Genomic DNA, 20,355 nt, shown 5'->3' on the forward strand with positions numbered 1-20,355 from the left:
AAGGTGAATATGAAAGTGAAGATGTGGACTGTGAAGAAGGTGACGACGAAAGTGAAGATGTAGACTGTGAAGAAGGTAAGATGAAAGTGAAGATGTAGACTGTGAAGAAGGTGAAGATAAAGTCAGTGGGAAGGAAGAAGAATTTGGACATGATGAAGGGGTTGATGACGATGAATATAAAATACATAACAGATGGTGGGCCTAAACCGAACTATATCAGTAACTACATTAAATGTAAATGGAATAAATGCTCCAATTAAAAGGTGGTAATTGACTGAGCACAGTGGCTCACACCTATAACTGCAGCACTTTGGGAGGCCAAGGCGGGTGGATCACCTGAGGCCAGAAATTTGAGACCAGCCTGGCCAACATAGTGAAACCCCATCTCTACTAAAAATACCAAAAAATTGGCTAGGCACGGTAGCTCACACCTGTAATCCCAGCACTTTGGGAGGCCAAGGCAGGTGGATCACGAAGTCAGAAGTTTGAGACCAGCCTGGCCAACGTGGTAAAATCCTGTCTCTACTAAAAATACAAAAATTAGCCAGGCGTGGTGGTACATGCCTGTAATCCCAGCTGCTTGGGAGGCTGAGACATGAGAATCACTTGAACTTGGGAGGAAGAGTTTGCAGTGAGCTGCGATCCCACCACTGCACTTCAGCCTGGGTGACAGAGCAAGACTCTGTCTGTCTCAAAAAAATATAAAAGAAGCTATAAAAATAAAATAGGTCAGGCGTGGTGGTTCACGCCTATAATCCCAGCAATTTGGGAGGCCGAGGCAGGCAGATCACGAGGTCAGGAGATCGAGACTATCCTGGCTAACACAGTGAAACCCTGTATCTACTAAAAATACAAAAAATTAGCTGGGCATGGTGGTGGGCGCCTGTAGTCCCAGCTACTTGGGAGGCTGAGGCAGGAGAATGGCGTGAACCCGGGAGGCAGAGCTTGTGCTGAGCCGAGATGGCGCCACTGCACTCCAGCCTGGGTGACAGAGCAAGACTCCATCTCAAAAATAAATAAATAAAATAAATAAAAATTAAAATAAAATTGAGGCAGGAGGATCACTTGAGCCCAGAAGCTCAAGACCAGCCTGGGCAACATAGTGGGACCCCGTTTCTACAAAAATATTAAAATATTAGCCAGGTGTGATGGGGTACACCTGTAGTCCCAGCTCTTTGGAAGGATGAGATGGGAGGATCACTTGAGCTCAGGAGGTAGAGGCTGCAATGAGCCATGACCACACCACTGGATTCCAGCCTGGGTGACAGAGTTGAGACCTTGTCTCAAAAAAATAAATAAATAAAAATAAAAATTAGGCCAGGCACAGTGGCTCACATTTATAGTCCCAGCACTTTGGGAGCTGAGGCAGCAGATTGCTTGAGCCCGGGAGTTCAAGACCAGCCTGGGGAACACAACAAAAATCTGTCTGTACCAAAAATACAAAAAAGTAGGCAGGTATGGTGGCACATGCTTATAGTCCCAGCTACTTGGGAGGCTGAGGTGGGTGGATGGCTTGAGCCCAGGAGGTTAAGGTTTCAGTGAGCTGTGATCATGCCATTGCATGCCAACCTGGGCAACAGAGCAAGATTCTGTCTCAAAAAAAAAAAAAATAAATAAATAATTTGAATGTAAATTAGATTAAATTAAACCCAGTATAAGCAGAAGGATGGAAATAAAGATAAGAGAGAAAATGAATAAAATTACAAACAAAAAGATAGAGAAAATTGTGACAAAACCATGGCCCCTCAAAGATGTCCATGTCCTAATCTCTAGAGTCTGTCAACATGTTACGATTCATGGCAAAGAGGTATTAACATTGCAGGTTAAATTAAGGCTGCTAAAATAGGGAGATTGTCCTGAATTATTCGGGTGGGCCCAATGTAATCACAAGGTTCTTAAAAGCAGAAGTAGAGGCCGGGGCGGTGGCTCATGCCTGTAAACCCGGCACTTTGAGAGGTTGAGGCAAGTGGATCATTTGAGGTCAGGAGTTTAAGACCAGCCTGGCCAACATGGTGAAACCTCGTCTCTACTAAAAATACAAAAAAAAAAAAAAAAGAAAAATAGCATGCCTGTAATCCCAGCTACTGGGGGAGACTGAGGCAGGAGAATCACTTGAACCCGGAAGATGGAGGTTGCACAGAGCTGAGATCGCGCCACTGAACACTCCAGCCTGGGCAACAAAGCAAGACTCCTTCTCAAAAAAAAAAAAAAGTAGAAGTAGAGGCAAAAGAGGGCAATGATGAGATGTAAGAAAGATTCAGCTCACCATTGCTAGCTGTGAAGATGGAGGGAAGGGCATAGGAACCAAGAAATGTGGGCAGCCTCTAAAAGCTGAAAAAGACAGGGGAGGGATTCTCTCTGAGAGCCTCCAGAAAGGGACACAGCCCTGCAAACATCTTGATTTGAGCCAGTGAGGCCCATGTTAGACTTCTAACCTTCAAAACCATAGATAATAAATTTCTGTTGATTGAAGCTATTAAGTTTGTAGTTCTGTGTTACAGCAGCAATAGTAAACTAATACAAAAATGAACAAAACCCAATTGTTGGTTCTTTGGCTTTTTGAAAAGATTAACAAAATAACTAAAAACCTGATAACATTGTCCAAGTAAAAGAGAGAAAACACAAATTAACAATACTGAGAAAGAAAGAGGGGATATCATTACAGATTCTATAGACATTAAGAAGATAATAGGGGAGGCTGGGCGCAGTGGCTCACACCTGTAATCCCAGCACTTTGGGAGGCCAAGGCAGGTGGATCACCTGAGGTCAGGAGTCCAAGACCACCCTGACCAACGTGATGAAATCCCGTCTTTACTAAAAATACCAAAACATTAGCTGGGTGTGGTGGTGGGCGCCTGTAATCCTAGCTATTCGGGAGGCTGAGGCAGGAGAATTGCTTGAACCCGGGAGGCAGAGGTTGCAGTGAGCCAAGATCACACCACTGCACTCCAGCCTGGGCAGAAGAGCGAGACTCTGTCTTAAAATAAAATAAAATAAAATAAAATAAAATAAAAATAAAAATAAATTAAAAAAAGATAATAGGGGAACATTATTAACAACTTCACAGCAATAAATTTGACAACACATGTGAAATTAATAAATTCCTTGAAAAATGTAACTTATCAAATCTGACACAGGAGAAACTAAAAAATCTGAAGAGCCTTATATTTAGTAAGGAAATTTAGATTTGTAATTAAAACTACCTCACAAAGAAAACTTCAGGTTCTAATGGCTTTTCTAGCACACATTTTTTTTTTTTTTTTTTTTTTTTTTGAGATAGAGTCTCACTCTGTCACCCATACTGGAGTACAGTGGTGTGATCTCGGCTCACTGCAGCCTTTGCCTCCTGGTTCAAGCGATTCTCCTGCCTCAGCCTCCGGAGTAGCTGGGATTACAGGTGTGCACCACCACACCTGGCTAATTTTTGTATTTTTAGTAGAGATGGGGTTTCACCATGTTGGCCAGGTTGGTCTTAAACTCCTGATGTTAAGCAATCCACTTGCCTCACCTTCCCAAAGTGCTGGGATTACAGGCATGAGCCACCACGCCCAGCCTCTAGCACATATTTAAGGAAGAAATAATGTAACCAGTCTTATGGAAACAGGAAAGCAAGAAGGAGAGAAGGAAGGAAGGGGGGAAGGAAGGAAGGAAGGAAGGAAGGAAGGAGGGAAAGGGAAGGGAGGGGAGGGGAGGGAGGAAGGGATGGAGCGGAGAGAGGGAAAGGAAGGGGAGGGAAGGGGAGGGGAGGGGAGGGGAGAGGAGGGGAGGGGAGGGGAGAAAGAAAGAAAATTACAGATCAGTATCCCTCAACATATCCTCAACACAATTGTAGCCCATGGAATCCCCCAATATATACAAAGGGTGAAGAATCCTGGCCAAATGCGATTTCTCCCAGAAATGTAAGGTTACTTGAATATTTGAAATCAATCAGTGTGATTTGCCTCATTGATAGAATAAACAATTGATTTCAGGCCAGGTGCGGTGGCTCATGCCTGTAATCCCAGCACTTTGGGAGGCCGAGGTGGGTGGATCACGAGGTCAGGAGATCTAGACTATCCTGGCTAACACGGTGAAACCCTGTCTCTACTAAAAATACAAAAAATTAGCCGGGCGTGGTGGCGGGCGCCTGTAGTCCCAGCTACTTGGGAGGCTGAGGCAGGAGAATGGCGTGACCCTGGGAGGTAGAGCTTGCAGTGAGCTGAGATTGCGCCACTGCACTCCAGCCTGGGCGACAGACAGAGCAAGACTCCGTCTCAAAAAAAAAAAAGAATTGATTTCAATAGTTGCAAAAACAATGTTTTTAATCTTTCAGCAAATTAAGAATGGAAAGGAACTTCACCAACCGGAAAGAAACCTGAAGAAAACCTACAGCTAAAGTCAGTGAATGATGAGAGACTACAGGCTTTCCGCAGGGCTCAGGAACAAGGCAGGGAGGTCAGCTCTCGTCACTTCCACTCCACCTCATTTCAGAGGCCCTAACCAGTCTCTACGCACTGACAACTTGATCATCCATGCAGAAGACGCTAAGGAGTCTACAAAACACCACCCAGGGTTTGGCTCCAGTGAGGAAGCATTGAATTGGCACAGGGGGTGTCCAGGGTAGTCCTGGGAGGCCCAGGAAGGCTGAAAGGGGAAGAGCTTCAGAAGCTGCCTCCACCCAGAAGGCCACCAAGGATGCTGAGTTATTTTAAGGCAGGCCGAGCCTGGGTTCCCTACATAAGCGAGGCTTGTTCTGGTTGGGAAACCCGAGAGCAGCAATTGAAGACAGATTGTTGGCGGGACTGCCCGGCCGCCGACCTCATGGCTAATCCCACTCCCTGGTACAGGATGTTTGGGCTGAGTGCAGGGGCTCGCTGCCAGGTTCTCGGAGTGCACACTGGAGGGGTGGGGGGCAGGGGCTGGCTGCAAGGGAAAGGCCTCATCCCAGACTCCTTTTATCCCCATGTTATACCCCCTGTGGTGTGGGAGGGGCAGCAGGACAGCCAGAGCCATTCCCACGGGGAGGGGTGAGTGACTGTCCCCAGGAAGAGGGCCTCAGGAAGTGGAATCTGGCCCACATCGCAGCAGGTCGGGTTCTGCTGAGTTCATCCTCTCCAGCACCGCTGCCTTGGCTCAGGGCCTGGACCTAAGCCACAGACCCTCACAGGCAGGCAACCCCCCCACCCGGAACACTTGAGCAAGGAGGGCCAGAGGTTCCAGGCTCAAGGGAGGCTGTGGGATGCATACTGGTCCAGGAGCCCCAAACCTGAGATCTGCTCTTTGAGGGAAGCTTCTACCGAACTACTGGGAGGAGAGGGGAGGCCTCCAGCTCCAGCTGCAGCTCCCAAGACCCTTTCTGGGCTTCCAGTATTACAACCTTTGTCACACTTGTGGGTCTGGCTCTCCTGGCCTGGAAGGTCCCCAGGGCAGATCCAACTCCCACCTGCACCCCAGCCCCACACTCAGAGCCTAGCACCCAGCAAACACTCCTCAAACTGAACCAAAGCCTCAGCCGCTGTGGCCAGTGGGATCCGGTCCAGGCTGAAGACAGAAGGCAGCCTGGCTTTCCCCTGGGACAAGTCCCGGGAGCAGATGAGTCTGTGCTGAAGCCAGAGCCAGCAGGACAAGGCCAGGAGGCTGGCAGCTCTCTACTAGAGCTCCCACTCCTCCAGCCCAGCCTGGCAAGGGTGCCCACTACCCAGGGCTGGGTCTCCTCCCCCAGCGAGCCTGCCAGGTCCTGTCACCATGGGGATAGCAGCCACAGATGGTCAGCTGGACAACAGGCACGGCCACCAGCCTGGGGCACAAGCCGCTCACTCCTCTCCTGCCCTCTTCCCCACAGTCTGGGGACAGAAGGAGAAGGCTGCCTCTTGGGGGCCCCAAGAGAGGCTCCCCACTGCCAAAACCCTCCCTCCAGGGACCACCAGGAGCAGCCCTGTGGTGGACAGCTTAGACCTATCCCTGGTTGCAGCGAGAAAGAGCCCATGGCCATTGGAAGCACGGGGCAGCTCAATAAGGGGGGCTGGGAAGGGCTTGGTAGAGGGTTTGGGCTTGTGCTGTGCGATTTGGGGAAGGTGTAAGCTTGGGGACCCACTCTGGATTGAATGCTCTCAGGAAACTGGGCTAGTTCTCTGACCCGGGTGTTTCTTTGTGTGTGTATGTGTGTGTGTGTGTGTGTGTGTTTTGTTTTTTGTTTTTTTGTTTTTTTGAGACAGAATCTTGCTCTGTTGCCCAGGCTGGAGTGCAGTGGCATGACCTCAGCTCGCTGCAACCTCCACCTCCCAAGTTCAAGTGATTCTCCCACCTCAGCCTCCCAAGTAGCTGGAACTACAGGCGCCCGCCACCATTCCCACCCAGCTAATTTTTGTATTTTAGTAGAGATGGGGTTTCACCATGTTAGCCAGGCTGGTTGCAAACTCCTGACCTCAGGTGATCTACCCACCTTGGCTTCCCAAAGTGCTGGGATTATAGGTGTGAGCCACCGTGCCCGGCCTGATCTGGGGTCTTAGCAAACCTTGTCTATGTGGCAGGGAGCCCACAGTGAGGCTAAGACTGTGATTGGCGAAGCAGCTGTCCTCACTCCTGCTTGCTGAGACCCAGGGAGTTTGGACATTCGGTGGCTTGGACGATGCTCCTGCAGTTGCCTGTGCTCAGACACGATGACAGAGGGGTCTTGCTTTTGTCCTGACCCATCACAGTCCCGGAGTGGCCTCATCTGATGTTGTTGCTCCATGATGTTGAAATCTGTGTGGTCCACAGGAAGACAAGCTGGTGTTTGGAGAGGGAGGGCTCCCCAGAGAAGGGGGAGGGCCATGGGGTGCACAATGTGGGCCCTCCCCAGGGCCCCTCCAATGTTCAGGAAAATTACCAAACACGCTCGGGCAGGAGGGCTCAGGTGTGGGTGTGGCAGAGGGGTCAAACTCTGCCCTGAGGTCTCGGGGGGCTCTGGATCTCTTGTAGGGCTCAGGGGTGAGGCAGAGGGGCTGCCTGGCAGTGTAGGAGCCGTCAGAAACCCAGAAACCTGGGGGGATGGCTGGGAGCAGGAGTGGACTCTCCCCCATGAGAGGTCTGGGTGCACCCCAGGGAAAGGCCCTCCCAACCTTGTTTGTGAGAGTGGGCTCCATTCCCGTTCTGTGACACAGGGCAGTGCCCTGTGTTAGTCTGATTGCATTACTAGGAGGGAATACCTGAGACCGGGTCATGTATAAAGAGAAGAGGTTTAATTGGCTCACAGTCCAACAGGGTGTACAGGAAGCCTGGTGCCAGCAGCTGCTTCTGGGGAGGTCTCAGGAAGCTTCCAATCATGGTGAGAGGCAAAGGGGGAGCAGGCATCTCACCTGGCAAGAGTGGAAGCAAGAAGCCAAGGAGGGGGCATCCCAGAGTTTTAAACAAGCAGATCTCCTGTGAATCAACGAAACAAGAACTCACTCATCACCAAGGGGGTGGCTCTAAACCATTCAGGAGGGATCTGCCCCCATGACCCAATCCCCTCCCACCAGCCCCCAGCTCCCGCGCTAGGGATCGCTTTTCAACATGAGATTTGGAGACAAACACTCCAACCGTATCAGCCCCCGAGGTGGAGCTGGCACTTCCAGAGTCCAAAGGAGCCCAGAACCTCCTGAGAGAGACATAGCCGAGGGGCAAGCTCCCCCACCCGGACCAGCCCTGGGCTGGGAGCAGAGGGTGGGGTCCTCAGGCCTGGCTGGAGTCCGAGTCTCTTCTAGCTCCCACAGACTACTCTCACTCCACTTGCCAACCTGAGCTCAGCACACAGGTGTGGTGCACATACGTGGTACTCAGGTGTGATGCCCAGGAGTGATGCAGAGATGGGGCACACAGGTGTGGTGGACAGATGTGGTGCATAGGTGTGGTACACAGGAGTTACACACAGATGTGGTACACAGGTGTGGTGCACAGATGTGGCGCACAGGAGTGATGCACAGATGTGGTGGACAGGTGCACAGATGTGATGCACAGATGTGGTGGAGTGATGTGGTGCCCAGGTGTGGCGCACAGATGTGACACACAGGAGTGACGCACAGATGTGATGGAGTGATGTGGTGCTCAGGTGTGGTGCACAGATGTGACACACAGGAGTGATGCACAGATGTGGTGGACAGATGTGCACAGATGTGGTGGACAGATGTGCACAGATGTGGTGGACAGATGTGCACAGATGTGATGCACAGATGTGGTGGAGTGATGTGGTGCCCAGGCGTGGCGCACAGATGTAGCACACAGGAGTGATGCACAGATGTGGTGGAGTGATGCGCAGATGTGGTGGAGTGATGTGGTGCACAGGTGTGATGCACAGATGTGGTGCTCAACTATGAGGCACAGGTGATGCACTTATATGAATCTGCAAGGTATCTTTCACTCCCCAGATGTTCACCAAGCACCTACTGTGTGCCAAGCCCTGTGCTGTATACACAGAGCTGACACAGAGCTGAGAGCCAGGATCCTTGCTTTCAAGGACTTTCCACTCTAGAAGGGAAGAGAAGGAGGTGAGGAGGGCACAGCAACAGCTGCTCCTGCTTGTTATGCTCTGGAATTCAGCCCTGCGTGGCCAGGGCTGAGCACCTCCCTCCACCCCTGCATGTGAAGTGCTGCCACCAAGCTGAGCATCTGAGACCAAAGGTCATGTCTGAGAAGCTAAAACGCAAAAGAAAAGCAGAGCACACGATGGGGAAAATACACACAAATGTCATGTCGTTATTATTCAGAAAACTTTATTTCCCCTTCAAATCACAAAATGCTACACAGACACTACCTTTCTTTTTTTTATTATTATACTTTAAGTTTTAGGGTACATGTGTACAACGTGCAGGTGTGTTACACATGTATACACGTGCCATGTTGGTGTGCTGCACCCATTAACTCGTCATTTACATTAGGTATATCTCCTAATGCTATCCCTCCCCCCTCCCCCCCACCCCACAACAGGCCCCGGTGTGTGATGTTCCCCTTCCTGCACAGACACTACCTTTCAATCACAGGTCAGATCTGCAAGTCAAGAGGAAGGGCCCTTCAGCAGCTGCAGGAGGCGCGTTGGTCAGGATGGCAGGGGTGAGGCCTGAGAGTCGAGGTAGCAGGTGTTCCAGAAGCCCCAGGCAGAGGCTGAGAGCTGCTTCCCTGTCCAGCCTGTCATCAGAAACTGGCTTCTGATGTCATTTTCACCTCTCTCAGGAGACACTGCAGCCCTGTTTGGGACAGAGTCTCCATCTTCCTTACACACCCCTGGCTGGCAAGAGTGTCCCATGAAAGGTGCCCTGTGGGCACAAACGTGCGTAAAACTAAAGCACATGCTTCAGGCGGGTAAGCACCTCCAGGAGGATGGAGCAGTGTTTGCCTGGGGAGGAGCCCATAGGGGCTTCCAGGTTCCAGTTCTGCCACTGAGTGCTGGCGACGCTGGTGAGCTTGGGTGAGGTTTTTCCACATTATTCAAGTTCTTTTATACATATAATATTCTTTGTAACATTTTAAGCACTCTATGGAAGGAAAAATAATCTCGAAGCACCCGGGCAATCTCACAGCCCGGGAGCTCTGGATGGAAGGCCGTGGAACAGGGGTCCCACCCCGGGGCAGAGAGGCTGGGTGGCAGGAGTCCCAGGCTCCAGTCACAGCCTTGCTGGGTATCCTAGTTTCTGGTGGCCGCTCTAACAAATAGCCACAAACTTAGAGGCTTAAAACAACACAAATTTTGGCCAGGCATGGTGGCTCACACCTGTAATCCCAGTACTTTGGGAGGCTGAGGCGGGTGGATCACTTGAGGTCAGGAGTTCGAGACCAGCCTGGCCAACATAGGGAAACCCCATTTCTACTAAAATACAAAAATTAGCCGGGCGTGGTAATTCCAGCTACTCAGGAGGCTGAGGCAGGAGAATTGCTTGAACCTGGGAGGCAGAGGTTGCAGTGAGCTGAGATCACACTATTGCACTCCAGCCTGGGCAACACAGCAAGACTCCATCTCGAAAAAAAAAAAAAAAAAAGAAAGAAAGAAAGAAAAAAAAAAGAAAAGAAACCCATAAATTTCTTCTCTTACAGTTCTGGAGGCTGTGGTGTGGGCAGGGCTGTGCTCCTTCAGGGGCTCTAGGAGAGAATCTGGTCACTCATTGCCCTTCTGGCTTCTAGAGGCACCTGCATTCCTTCACTTGTGGCCCTTTCCTGTAGCTTCAAAGCCACAGAGGTGGCATCTTCCAATCTCTCTCTGTTTCCATTGTCAGTTCGCCCTTTTCTCACTCTGACCCTCCTGGCCACCTCTTATAAGGACCCTTATGATGACGTCAGGCCCCCTGGGAGAATGCAGCACCTTCTCCCTATCTCAAGACCCTGATTCACATCTGCAAAGTTCCTCTCGCCATAAGGAGCGCGGGAGGCCACATATTCACAGGCTACAGGGATCAGGACACGGACTTCTTTGAGGAGAGGGCCATCATTCTGCCTAACACATGGTGTGGCCCTGGGTTAGTCACTGCGCACTGCTGGGCCTGTCTCCCTGACTATGGTGACAGGGGACAGGGTAGGGTCCAGGGGTGCCCCCCAGCGCACAGAGCCCTCAGACAAGTCAGGTTTTCACTCAGTCCTTCAATGGCACCAAAGGCCCTCTTGGCCTAGGCTGCACAGGGGCAGTGGTGGGAGGTACCCAGACTCCCCCACCAGAGAACTACATTTCATACAGGGCTTTAGATTCACAAAGCTCTTTTCTTAGGTGCAGGCTATAAACAAAGGCTCATTAACGATGTTTTAATGGCTCCATCCCCCAATGGATAGGCAAATGAAAGGATAAACTTGTGAAATTAGCAAGTGCAATGGTCCCCATTGCAGGAGCAAGGAGCCTGGGGTCCCTCAAGAAGGGACTCAGCCTTAGTATTCGAGCTGCAGAGCCTGTGCCCTCTCCCTCCGATATATTGCCACGGTGCCCCCCTCACCCTCAGGGTGTCAGGACGGTCCTGGCACGTGGTGGGTGCTGGCCACATCTGCTCACTCAGAGAAGAAGCGAAGGAAATGTGAGGTCAGGCCGCCACTGTGGTTGGGGCAGGGGCCTCGCTTGAGCCTCCCAGCAGCTTCCCACAGCCTCACGTGACTAAGCAGCAGAAACACACACAGGCTGGGTTTCCTGCCAGGCCCCAGAGACACGCTCAGCTCTCACAGGGAGGAAGAGGCCAATGGGCTCGTGGTCACTCCCAGAGCTATGACAGGCACCCGTGTGCCTTCGAGGGGGTCCAGGTCTCAGCTGCCTTCTGGGTCACCTGAGGCATCTTCATGTTGACCCCAGTCCTGGGCCCCTCAGAGGAGAAGAGCTCAAAACCCTCTGAAAGCCAGCAGCATGGGCTCCAAGCCAGGGAGCCCGGGCTCAACCCTGGCTCTGTCAGGACTTGCTGTGTGGCCCTGGGCGTGATGTATAACCTCTCTGAACCTCAGTTTCCAATTCTGTAGAGTGGCAACAATACTGTCTATCTGTTGGACGGGCGCGGTGGCTCACATCTGTAATCCCAGCACTTTGGGAGGCTGAGGCGGGCGGATCACGAGTTCAAGAGATCAAGACCATCCTGGCCAACATGGTGAAACCCCATCTCTACTAAAAATACAAAATTAGCTGGGCGTGGTGGTGCACACCTGTAGTCCCAGCTACTCGGGAGGCTGAGGCAGGAGAACCCCTTGAACTCAGGAGGCAGACGTTGCAGTGAGCTGAGATCATGCCACTGCACTCCAGCCTGGTGACAGAACGAGACTCCATCTCAATAATAATAATAATAATAATAATAATAATAATAATATCTATCTGTTGCAGTCAGGGTCCCAGCAGAAGGAAGAGCTGACCAAGTGGTTCGTGTTCATAGAGGCGTGGGCAGGTTAGGGAGAGCCAGAGGCCAGCAAAAGAGGGAAGCTGCTACCAGCCCTGGGGCTGCAGAAGGGAGGGAAGGAAATGGTGCTTCCCCTGGAAGCCAGTGGAGCTAAAGCCTGGCAGAGCATCTGGGCACGAGCTGTGGTCAGCATGCAACCCGCGGGGACTGCGAGGGTCAGCAGAGGGCAAGAGGAGAAATGCCTCATTCTCTCCAGCTGATCTCCAGCCACTGCCTCCATGGGTCAAATGCAACCAGGTGGGGGACGCCGTCCACCAAGGTCAGCCTCAGGGAGCACAGAGTAGGCAGTGAATGGATCTGGGGAGCAGGGGGTGCTGCAAATGACATGGCCAGAACCACACACCATAGGGTCATGTATTCATTTACTCACTGATTCTTTCAACAAATACCTATTAGGCACCTTCTAATACCTGCCAAACACTGTTTCCAAACACCCAGAGATACTTTGGGGAAGAAAAGAGACAACTCTCCTCTCTCAGGGAATTCATGAATTTCTGAATAAACTACACCATAAAGAAATAACCGGCTGGGCGCCGTGGCTCACGCCTGCAATGCCAACACTTTGGGAGGCCGAGGTGGGAGGATCACCTGAGGTCAGGAGTTCAAGACCAGCCTAGCTAACATGGTGAAACCCTGTCTCCACTAAAAATACAAAAAATTAGCCAGGCGTGGTGGTGCATGCCTGTTATCCCAGCTGCTGGGAAGGCTGAAGCAGGAGAATTGCTTGAACCCACGAGGCAGAGGTTGCAGTGAGCCAAGATTGCACCATTGCACTCCAGCTTGGGCAACAAGAGTGAAACTCCATCAAAAAAAAAAAAAAAAGAAAGAGAGAGAGAGAAGGAAAGAAAGAAAGAAAGAAAGAAAGAAAGAAGGAAAGAAAGAAAGAAAGAAAGAAAGAAAAAGAAAGAAAGAAAGAAAGAAAGAAAGAAAGGAAAGAAAGAAAGAAAGAAAGAAAGAAAGAAAGAAAGAAAGAAAGAAAGAAAGAAAGAAAGAAAGAAAAAGAAAAGAAAAAAGAAAGAATCAGCCAGGCATGGTGGCTCATACCTGTAATCCCAGCACTTTAGGAGGCCGAGGTGGGTGGATCACCTGAGGTCAGGATTTCGAGACCAGCCTGGCCAACATGGTGAAACCCCTTCTCTAGAAAAAATATAATAATTAGCCAGGCGTGGTGGCATGCACCCTTAGTCCCAGCTACGTGGGAGGCTGAGGCAGGAGGATCACCTGAACCCAGGAAGGTTGAGGCTGCAGTGAGCTGTGATCACACCACTGCACTCCAGCCTTGGTAACAGAGTGAGATCCTGTCTCAGAAAAAGAGCTAATCAAGTGTAGAACAGAATGCCATGCCCAAGTACTAGGAAGAGAAACACAGTGAAGGGAACAGAGAGTGTGGGGGAGACCATCTTAGACAGTCAACCCAAACAACATATAGAGAGGGGCTCTCTAAAAGAAAATGACATTTTGGGGGAAATAGGGCATTGCAATGGGAATACCCGTGCCATGGTAAAGTATATGCGTGTGTAGGGAGGTAAAGGAAGACAAAGACATTTTTTTTAAAGACAGGGTCTCACTCTGTTGCCCAGGCTGGAGTGCAATGGCATGATCATAGCTCACTACAGCCTCAAACCCCTGGGCTCAAATGATCTTCCCAACTCAGCGTCCAGAGTAGCTGGGAATATAGGCATGCACCACTATGCCTAGCTAATTTTTTTTTTTTTTTTTGAGACGGAGTTTCTCTCTTGTTGCCCAGGCTGGAGTGCAATGGCACGATCTTGGCTCACTGCAACCTTCACTTCCTGGGTTCAAATGATTCTCCTGCTTCAGCCTCCTGAGCCTCCTGAGTAGCTGGGATTACAGGTGCCCACCACCACACCCAACTAATTTTTTTTTTTTTTTTGTATTTTTAGTGGAGACAGAGTTTCACCGTATTGGCCAGGCTGGTCTCGAACTCCTGACCTCAGGAGATCCACCTGCCTCGGCCTCCCAAAGTGCTGGGATTATAGGTGTGAGCCACTGCTCCCAGCTGCCTGGATAATTTTTTAACTGTTTTGTAAAGATGGAATTTTGCTTTTGTTTCCCATGCTGATCTTGAACTCCTGGCCTCAAGCGATCCTCCTGCCTCGGCCTCCCAAAGCACTGGGACTACAGGCAGAAGCCACCGTACCAGGCCAGGAAAACAAAGATTTTTATTTTTTCAAACTTTTATTTTAGGTTCAAGGGTACATGTGCAGGTTTGTTACATAGGTAAATTCATGTCATGGGGGTTTGTTGTACAGATTATTTTGTCACTCAAGTACAAAGCCTAGTACACATGCAATAGTTACCTCTTCTGACCTGCTTCCTGCTCCCACCTCCACCCTCAAGTAGGCCCCAGTGTCTGTTGCTCCCCTCTCTGCATCCATGAGTGCTCATCATTTAGCTCCCACTCATAAGTGAGAACATGTGGTATTTGGTTTTCTGTTCCTGCATTAGTTTGCTAAGGATGATGGCCTCCAGCTCCATCCATGTTCCTGCAAAGAAACACGTTCTTTTTGGTGGCTGCATAGTATCCCACGGTGTATACATACCACATTTCCTTTTTCTCCATTTTTTTTTTTTTTTTTTTTTTTTTTTTTGAGATGAAGTTTTGCTCTTGTTGCCCAGGCTGGAGTGTAATGGCGCGATCTCAGCTCACCGCAACCTCCGCCTCCCAGGTTCAGGCGATTCTCCTGCCTCAGCCTCCCAAGTAGCTGGGATTACAGGCATGCGTCAACACACCTGGGTAATTTTGTATTTTTAGTAGAGATAGGGTTTCTCCATGTTGGTCAGGCTGGTCTCGAACTTCCAACCTCAGGTGAACCGTCCGCCTCTGCCTCCTGAAGTGCTGGGATTACAGGCGCGAGCCACCACACCTGGCACCGCATTTTCTTTATCCAGTCTATCATTGATGGGCATTTAGGTTACTCCATGTCTTTGCTATTGTGAATAGTGCTGCAATGAACATAGACGCGCATGTGTTTTTATGGTAGAACGATTTATATTCATTTGGATAGATCCAGGATATACCCAAAGGGACCGCTGGGTCGAATGGTAGTTCTATTTTCAACTCTTTGAGGAATCGCCACACTGTTTTCCACAATGGTAGAACTAATTTATACTTCCACCAACAGCGTATGAGCATTCCTTAAACAAAGGTTTTTAAAGGAAAAATGAGAAGGATTACATAATTGTTTTGAGATAATTATCCTTGGCTACAAGGATTAATAACAAGGGTGGTGCCAGTCCCAGGCTGGACAGGCAGTTGCTGGGCAGATATCCTCACAGAAGTATTTTTGGTGTAAGGTTGTGACAGCCTTTGTGCAAGGGTGAAGTTTTTGCAGAGTCCTTTGCAATAGTTCTTTTTTTTTTTTTTTTTTCCTGAGACGGAGTCTTGCTCTGTCGCCCAGGCTGCAGTGCAGTGGGGTGATCTCAGCTCACTGCAACCTCTGCCTCCCGAGTTCAAGTAATTCTCCTGCTTCAGCCTCCCAAGTAGCTGGGACTACAGGCACGCAGCACCATGCCTGGCTAATTTTTGTATTCTTAGTAGAGACAGGGTTTCACCATGTTGGCCTGGCTGGTCTTGAACTCTTGCCCTCATGATCCACCCGTCTCGGTCTCCCAAAGTGCTGGGATTACAGGCATGAGCCACCATGCCCGGCCCGCAATAGTTCTTGTTACCAGGTATTTATGCACGAGAACCCTCCCTTTATGGCCCTACCTGGCAATATCTGGCAGGGTGTTTTTTTTTTAACACAAGTGACGCCAGTTTGATTCTGACAACTTTCAACAATAGTCCATAGATCACACCTAGGGGGTCCCAGGACACAACCCGTGAGTTTCCTTTAAAAATATTCATACCTGCAAAGACCGGCATCTTAGGAACTACCAAAGCTTTCTGAAAGAAAAAAGAATGAATTGATCTTCAAATTAAGAACAAGGTGAAAAGTAAAAGCGGCCTCCCTGCCCTGCTCACTGGTATCAACCCAAAGCTCCACTGGGTTTGAGGAGTTAGGCGGGAATCTTAACCCTTAATATTCCTTAACGTGAATCCCTGAAACCTGCAGACCCATGTGTGCCCACCCAGGGAGCCCGGATCTCCTGCTATCCTGCTCCCTCTTCCTTGCAACATCTGCATTTGGACGACAAACTGTGTGTTCACCCTGGCCAGCCCCTCCCCCTCTGCAGCCCTGCCGTGGAGGCTCCAATCTTAGCTCTACCACCTATGAGCTGTGTGGACTTGAGTAAATTACTTCACCTCTCTGTGTCCCCAGACGGCTGAGCTCTTAAATGAAGATGAGGAGAGCACCCACTTCAGAGGTTCTTGCAGGAGTTAAAGGGGGCAATGCTTATGGAGCACTGCAACACCCCTGGCACATAGCAAGTGTGTGGCAGCCATCAGTGTTACCATATGGCTACAGCTAGTGTTATTCTGGGGACCTTATGCCCCAAGTTAGGAAGGAGGGGGTCTCTCCACATCTAACTATAAGCAACGCCAAATCTCTCCTTGGGAGGTTGCAGAGGGTGCCAGGGCACTGGATCCTCAAATCCCAGGTGTGCTAGGAAAGCCTGGCAAGCCGGGCCTCCCTTGGTCTCATTTCCTGCCTCAAGGGCAAGGTTTTACTGAGACAATGCCTGTAAGGCAGGTGCGCAGGCTTCTGCTTCCCTTTCCCTGCCCTTCGAGAAACAGGCTTCAGCCAGGTCTAGGATCTAGATTGCTTTTGTTCCCTGCAGAGGTCAGAGGTCAGCAGACGACACCCACATGGCCAAGTGGGGACCTGAAATGCTGGGGGCATGAGCAAAGTGTCTGGGCTACAGGCTGGGCTGCCAGCCCCTCTCAGACGGGGCTCCATCCCCCACCAGGGCAGCCTCATGTTCTGGCAGGAAATGAGAGACAGGCTTGTTCCATAGAAGGAAAAACTGATACACTGGACTCTATCAATATTAAAAACTTATGCTTCGAGAATAAACCATTAAGAGGATGAAAAGACAAGCTACAGACTGAGAAAGTATTTGCAAACCAAATCCCCTACACCATTTTTTTTTTTTTTAGACAGGGTCTCACTTCTTTCACCCAAGCTGGAGTGCAGTGGTGCAAACTTGGCTCACTGCGACCTCAACTTCCTGAGCTCAGGTGATTCTCCCACTTCAGCCGCCAGAGTAGCTGGGACTATAGGCGTGCACCACCACACCCAGCTAATTTTGTATTTTTAGTAGAGACAGGTTTTCACCGTGTTGGCCAGGCTGATCTTGAACTCCTGACCTTAGGTGATCCGCCCGCCTCGGCCTCCCAAAGTGCTGGGATTATAGGCGTGAGCCACCGTGCCAAGCCTAATTTTTGGTATGTTTAGTAAAGACAGAGTTTCTCCATGTTGCCCAGGCTGGTCTCAAACTCCTGGGCTCCAGCAATTCCCACGCCTTGGCCTTCCAAAGTGCTGGGATTACAGGTGTGAGCCACCACACCCAGCCAAGAACTCTTAAAAATCAACTTTTTCTCTGTCGACTGCTCATAGGGTAAAAAAAAAAAAAAAAAAAAAAAAAAATTAATGAACATTTTTTAAATAACCAATCCAATTAGAAAATGGGCAAAAGACATGAACAGACCTACCACTGATAGAATTTACAGATGGTAGATAAGCTCTCAAGATCGTTTTGAATCTTTAACATCAATAGCCGTTAGAGGAAGGCAAATTAAAACCATGAGATCTCACTACATACCTATCAGCATGGCAAAAATAAAACACAGGGACAAGACGAAATGCTGGTAGGGATGCGGAGAAACTGGATCACTCAAGCTTTGCTGCTGGGAAGGCAAAGTGGTACAGTCACTCTGGAAAACATTTTGGCAGTTTCTTAAAAATCTAAATATGCAACTCCCATACGACCCAGCAATTACACTCCTGGGCACTCTTCCCAGACAAATGAAAACTTATGTTCACACAAAAACCTGTACACAAATGTTTATGGCAGCTTTATTGGTAATAGCCCCAAACTGGCAATCAACCCAGATAGCCTTCAACAAATGAATGGCTAAATAAATTATGATGCACCCATTCCATGGAACGCTGACCACTCCACAATAGCAAGGAATGAACTACTGAAACACAATGCAACTTGGAAGAATCTTCATGGATTTATGCTGAGTGAAAAAAGCAATCTCAAAAGGTAACATACTGTATGACTGCATTTATATAACATGCTTGAAATGATAAAATTACAGAAATGGAGAACAGGTAAGTGCCTGCCAGGAGGGAGAAGGGAGGGAGACGAGCACATAAAAAGTCCACGGGGGGGTCCTTTGCTGATGGAATGTTCTGTACCTTGATGGCATCTATGTCAATATCCTCGTTGAGATATTGTAGTATAATTTTGCAAGATTTTACCAGTGGAGAAAACTGGGTCCAAGACATCTCTGTATTATTTCTTATAACTGCATGGGAATCCACGATTATCTCAAAATAAGAAAGTTTAGGCTGTGCGTGGTGGCTCATGCCCGTAATCCCAGGACTTTGGGAGGCCCAGGCGGGCGGATCACCTGAGGTCAGGAGTTCGAGACCAGCCTGGCCAACATAGTGAAACCCTGTCTCTACTAAAAATACAAAAATTAGTCGGGCGTGGTGGCAGGCACCTGTAGCCCCAGCTACTCAGGGGGCTGAAGCAGGACAACCACTTGAAACCAGGAGGCAGAGGTTGCAATGAGCCAAGATGGCGCCACTGCACTCCAGCCTGGGTAACAGAGTGAGACTCGGTCTCAAAAAAAAAAGAAAAGAAAAGAAAAAAAAGAAAGAAAGAAAGTTTAATTAGAAGTGGGGGAGGTCCTAGTGGTCACACACCAAGAGGCTGGATTAGATGACCTCAAAGGTCCCTCCAAGGCCAAGACATCCCTCTTGGCGGCACAGGGCTCAGAACAGCTCCACCTCCTTCTGGCACCCCTGGGGCCGTTTCCAGCCCCACCCCAGTACTCGATCCAGGCACTGTCTGCCCAGTCTAGATGCCACCCAGACACTTTAGGCCCCTCTGTCCAGATGCCCTCTCCTCCCTCTGGGATGCCCCATCCTGCCATTCAGGCAGAGCTGCTCACTCCCAGGGCCCTATGGACCCCATTAGAGTACCTGGGGTCTGGCCGGGATGCTTGCTGTCCTGGAATCTGGTCACCAGGGAGGCTGGCCATCTGATCTGTCTCATGTCAACACTGTTTCTGGGGGTTGAGTGGCTTAGCGTCAAACAAGCACAATGATGGAAGGGGAAAAAAAAAGCTTTACAACTGAATATGGACACAAATATTTGCACAATTGCATTCTAAAACACTAAAACAATTACTACACCAAAAGACAATAACCATAACCATCACCACCCGAATGCCCACAGCCTGGCCCCTGGTACAGGACTTATGGCTTCTACCGGACACTGACTGTCAATCCTGCCGGGGATTCCTGGGACAGACACCACTGCTCCCCGCCCACTGCCCCCACCACAGCCACGTATCAACGGAGAGGTACTTAAACAGGGTGAGGCTGTTTAAGTGAAGAGTGAAAAGAAACCCTTTTCGAGACACTGGGGTGTGGGATGTGGGTTGTGGGGTGCAGGATGTGGGGTGCTGGATGTTTCCACCAGGGCAGTTCTTCTCAAACTTTACTGAACTCTGGAACCACCCAGAGGGCTTGTTAAAATAGGGGGCCCAACCCCGAGTTTTGGTTCTGTAGGTCCGGGGTGAGGCCAGGGACTCTGCACTAACGGAGGCCACACTTTGAGAACCACAGCCCTGGGCTGTTTTTGGTGCCAGGCCCATTCGTCTTCCCCTCCCTCCCCGCTCCGCCCGCGGCTGGACCCCGATCCCTGGGACAGGGACTGAGTCTGACCGTCTGATTTGTCCTCCCGGCTTCTAGCGCCCCGCTCAGGTCGGGGCTTGGGGAGGGGGCGCTCTCTGGACGTTTGCGGCCCGCCGAGGGGTGGGGTGAGGGCGTCACGGGCCGATCCGGGCCGCCGGGTGACCCGGGACGCCCCCTGCCCCGGCGGGCGCCGCCCACAGCCTGCGCAGTGCTCAGGGGCGGAGGCCGGGAAGGGGCCCAAGCGCCAGCCCCCAGCTCCGGCGGACCCGGGTGGGCGTGACCGCGGACCCGCTTGCCGCACTTGGGCGAGTCTCTCCTACAGCGCCCAGAGTCCCTGGGGGCTGCGGCGGCTGCGGGCGCCCCCGCGCGGGCCCGAGGGGCGGGACGCGGCGGAGCGGGGCGGGGCGGGGCCTCCGCGGCCCCCTCCCCCGGCCCCGGGCTCGGGCTCCGGCTCTGCGCGGTGGCAGCGGCGGCGGCGGCGGCGGCGGCGACGCGGGGACCGAGGTGAGCGGCGGCTACGGGTCCGGAGGCCCGGCCGGAGAGGGGACCTGGTGGGTGGGGTTGGGGGGCGGCACGCGCGCCCCTGCGGAAGGGGGGGCCCCGGGGCGGTGCCGGCGGAGCGGCGCGCGCATGTGTGTGCGCGCGTAGGTGCGCGCGCGCGACGCCGACTG

The 20,355-nt window shown here is 50.9% G+C and overlaps 1 protein-coding gene and 1 long non-coding RNA gene across 3 annotated transcripts in view; one reads left to right on the plus strand and one right to left on the minus strand.

Moving 5' to 3' along the window:
- Positions 1-14,035: 14,035 nt before the first annotated feature.
- LOC134739224 (uncharacterized) lies at positions 14,036-19,869 on the minus strand. Its single transcript, XR_010125831.1, has 6 exons — positions 19,715-19,869; positions 18,968-19,053; positions 17,574-17,655; positions 15,717-15,753; positions 14,598-14,810; positions 14,036-14,350 (listed from the first exon to the last, which is right to left on the minus strand). It is a non-coding gene; the product is annotated as an uncharacterized LOC134739224 (long non-coding RNA).
- Positions 19,870-19,989: 120 nt separating this feature from the next.
- Positions 19,990-20,355, plus strand: part of PRR5 (proline rich 5) — a 69,983-nt gene continuing 69,617 nt past the window's right edge. The window contains exon 1 of one of the 2 annotated variants that reach the window (XM_054469728.2): positions 19,990-20,188. The gene's annotated coding sequence lies outside the window, so the exon portion shown is untranslated. The remainder of the gene's footprint in view (positions 20,189-20,355) is intronic. The other variant, XM_054469731.2, reaches the window with a different exon arrangement.

The sequence above is a fragment of the Pongo pygmaeus genome, chromosome 23 (genome assembly GCF_028885625.2).
Source record: "Pongo pygmaeus isolate AG05252 chromosome 23, NHGRI_mPonPyg2-v2.0_pri, whole genome shotgun sequence".
Classification (NCBI taxonomy): domain Eukaryota; kingdom Metazoa; phylum Chordata; class Mammalia; order Primates; family Hominidae; genus Pongo; species Pongo pygmaeus.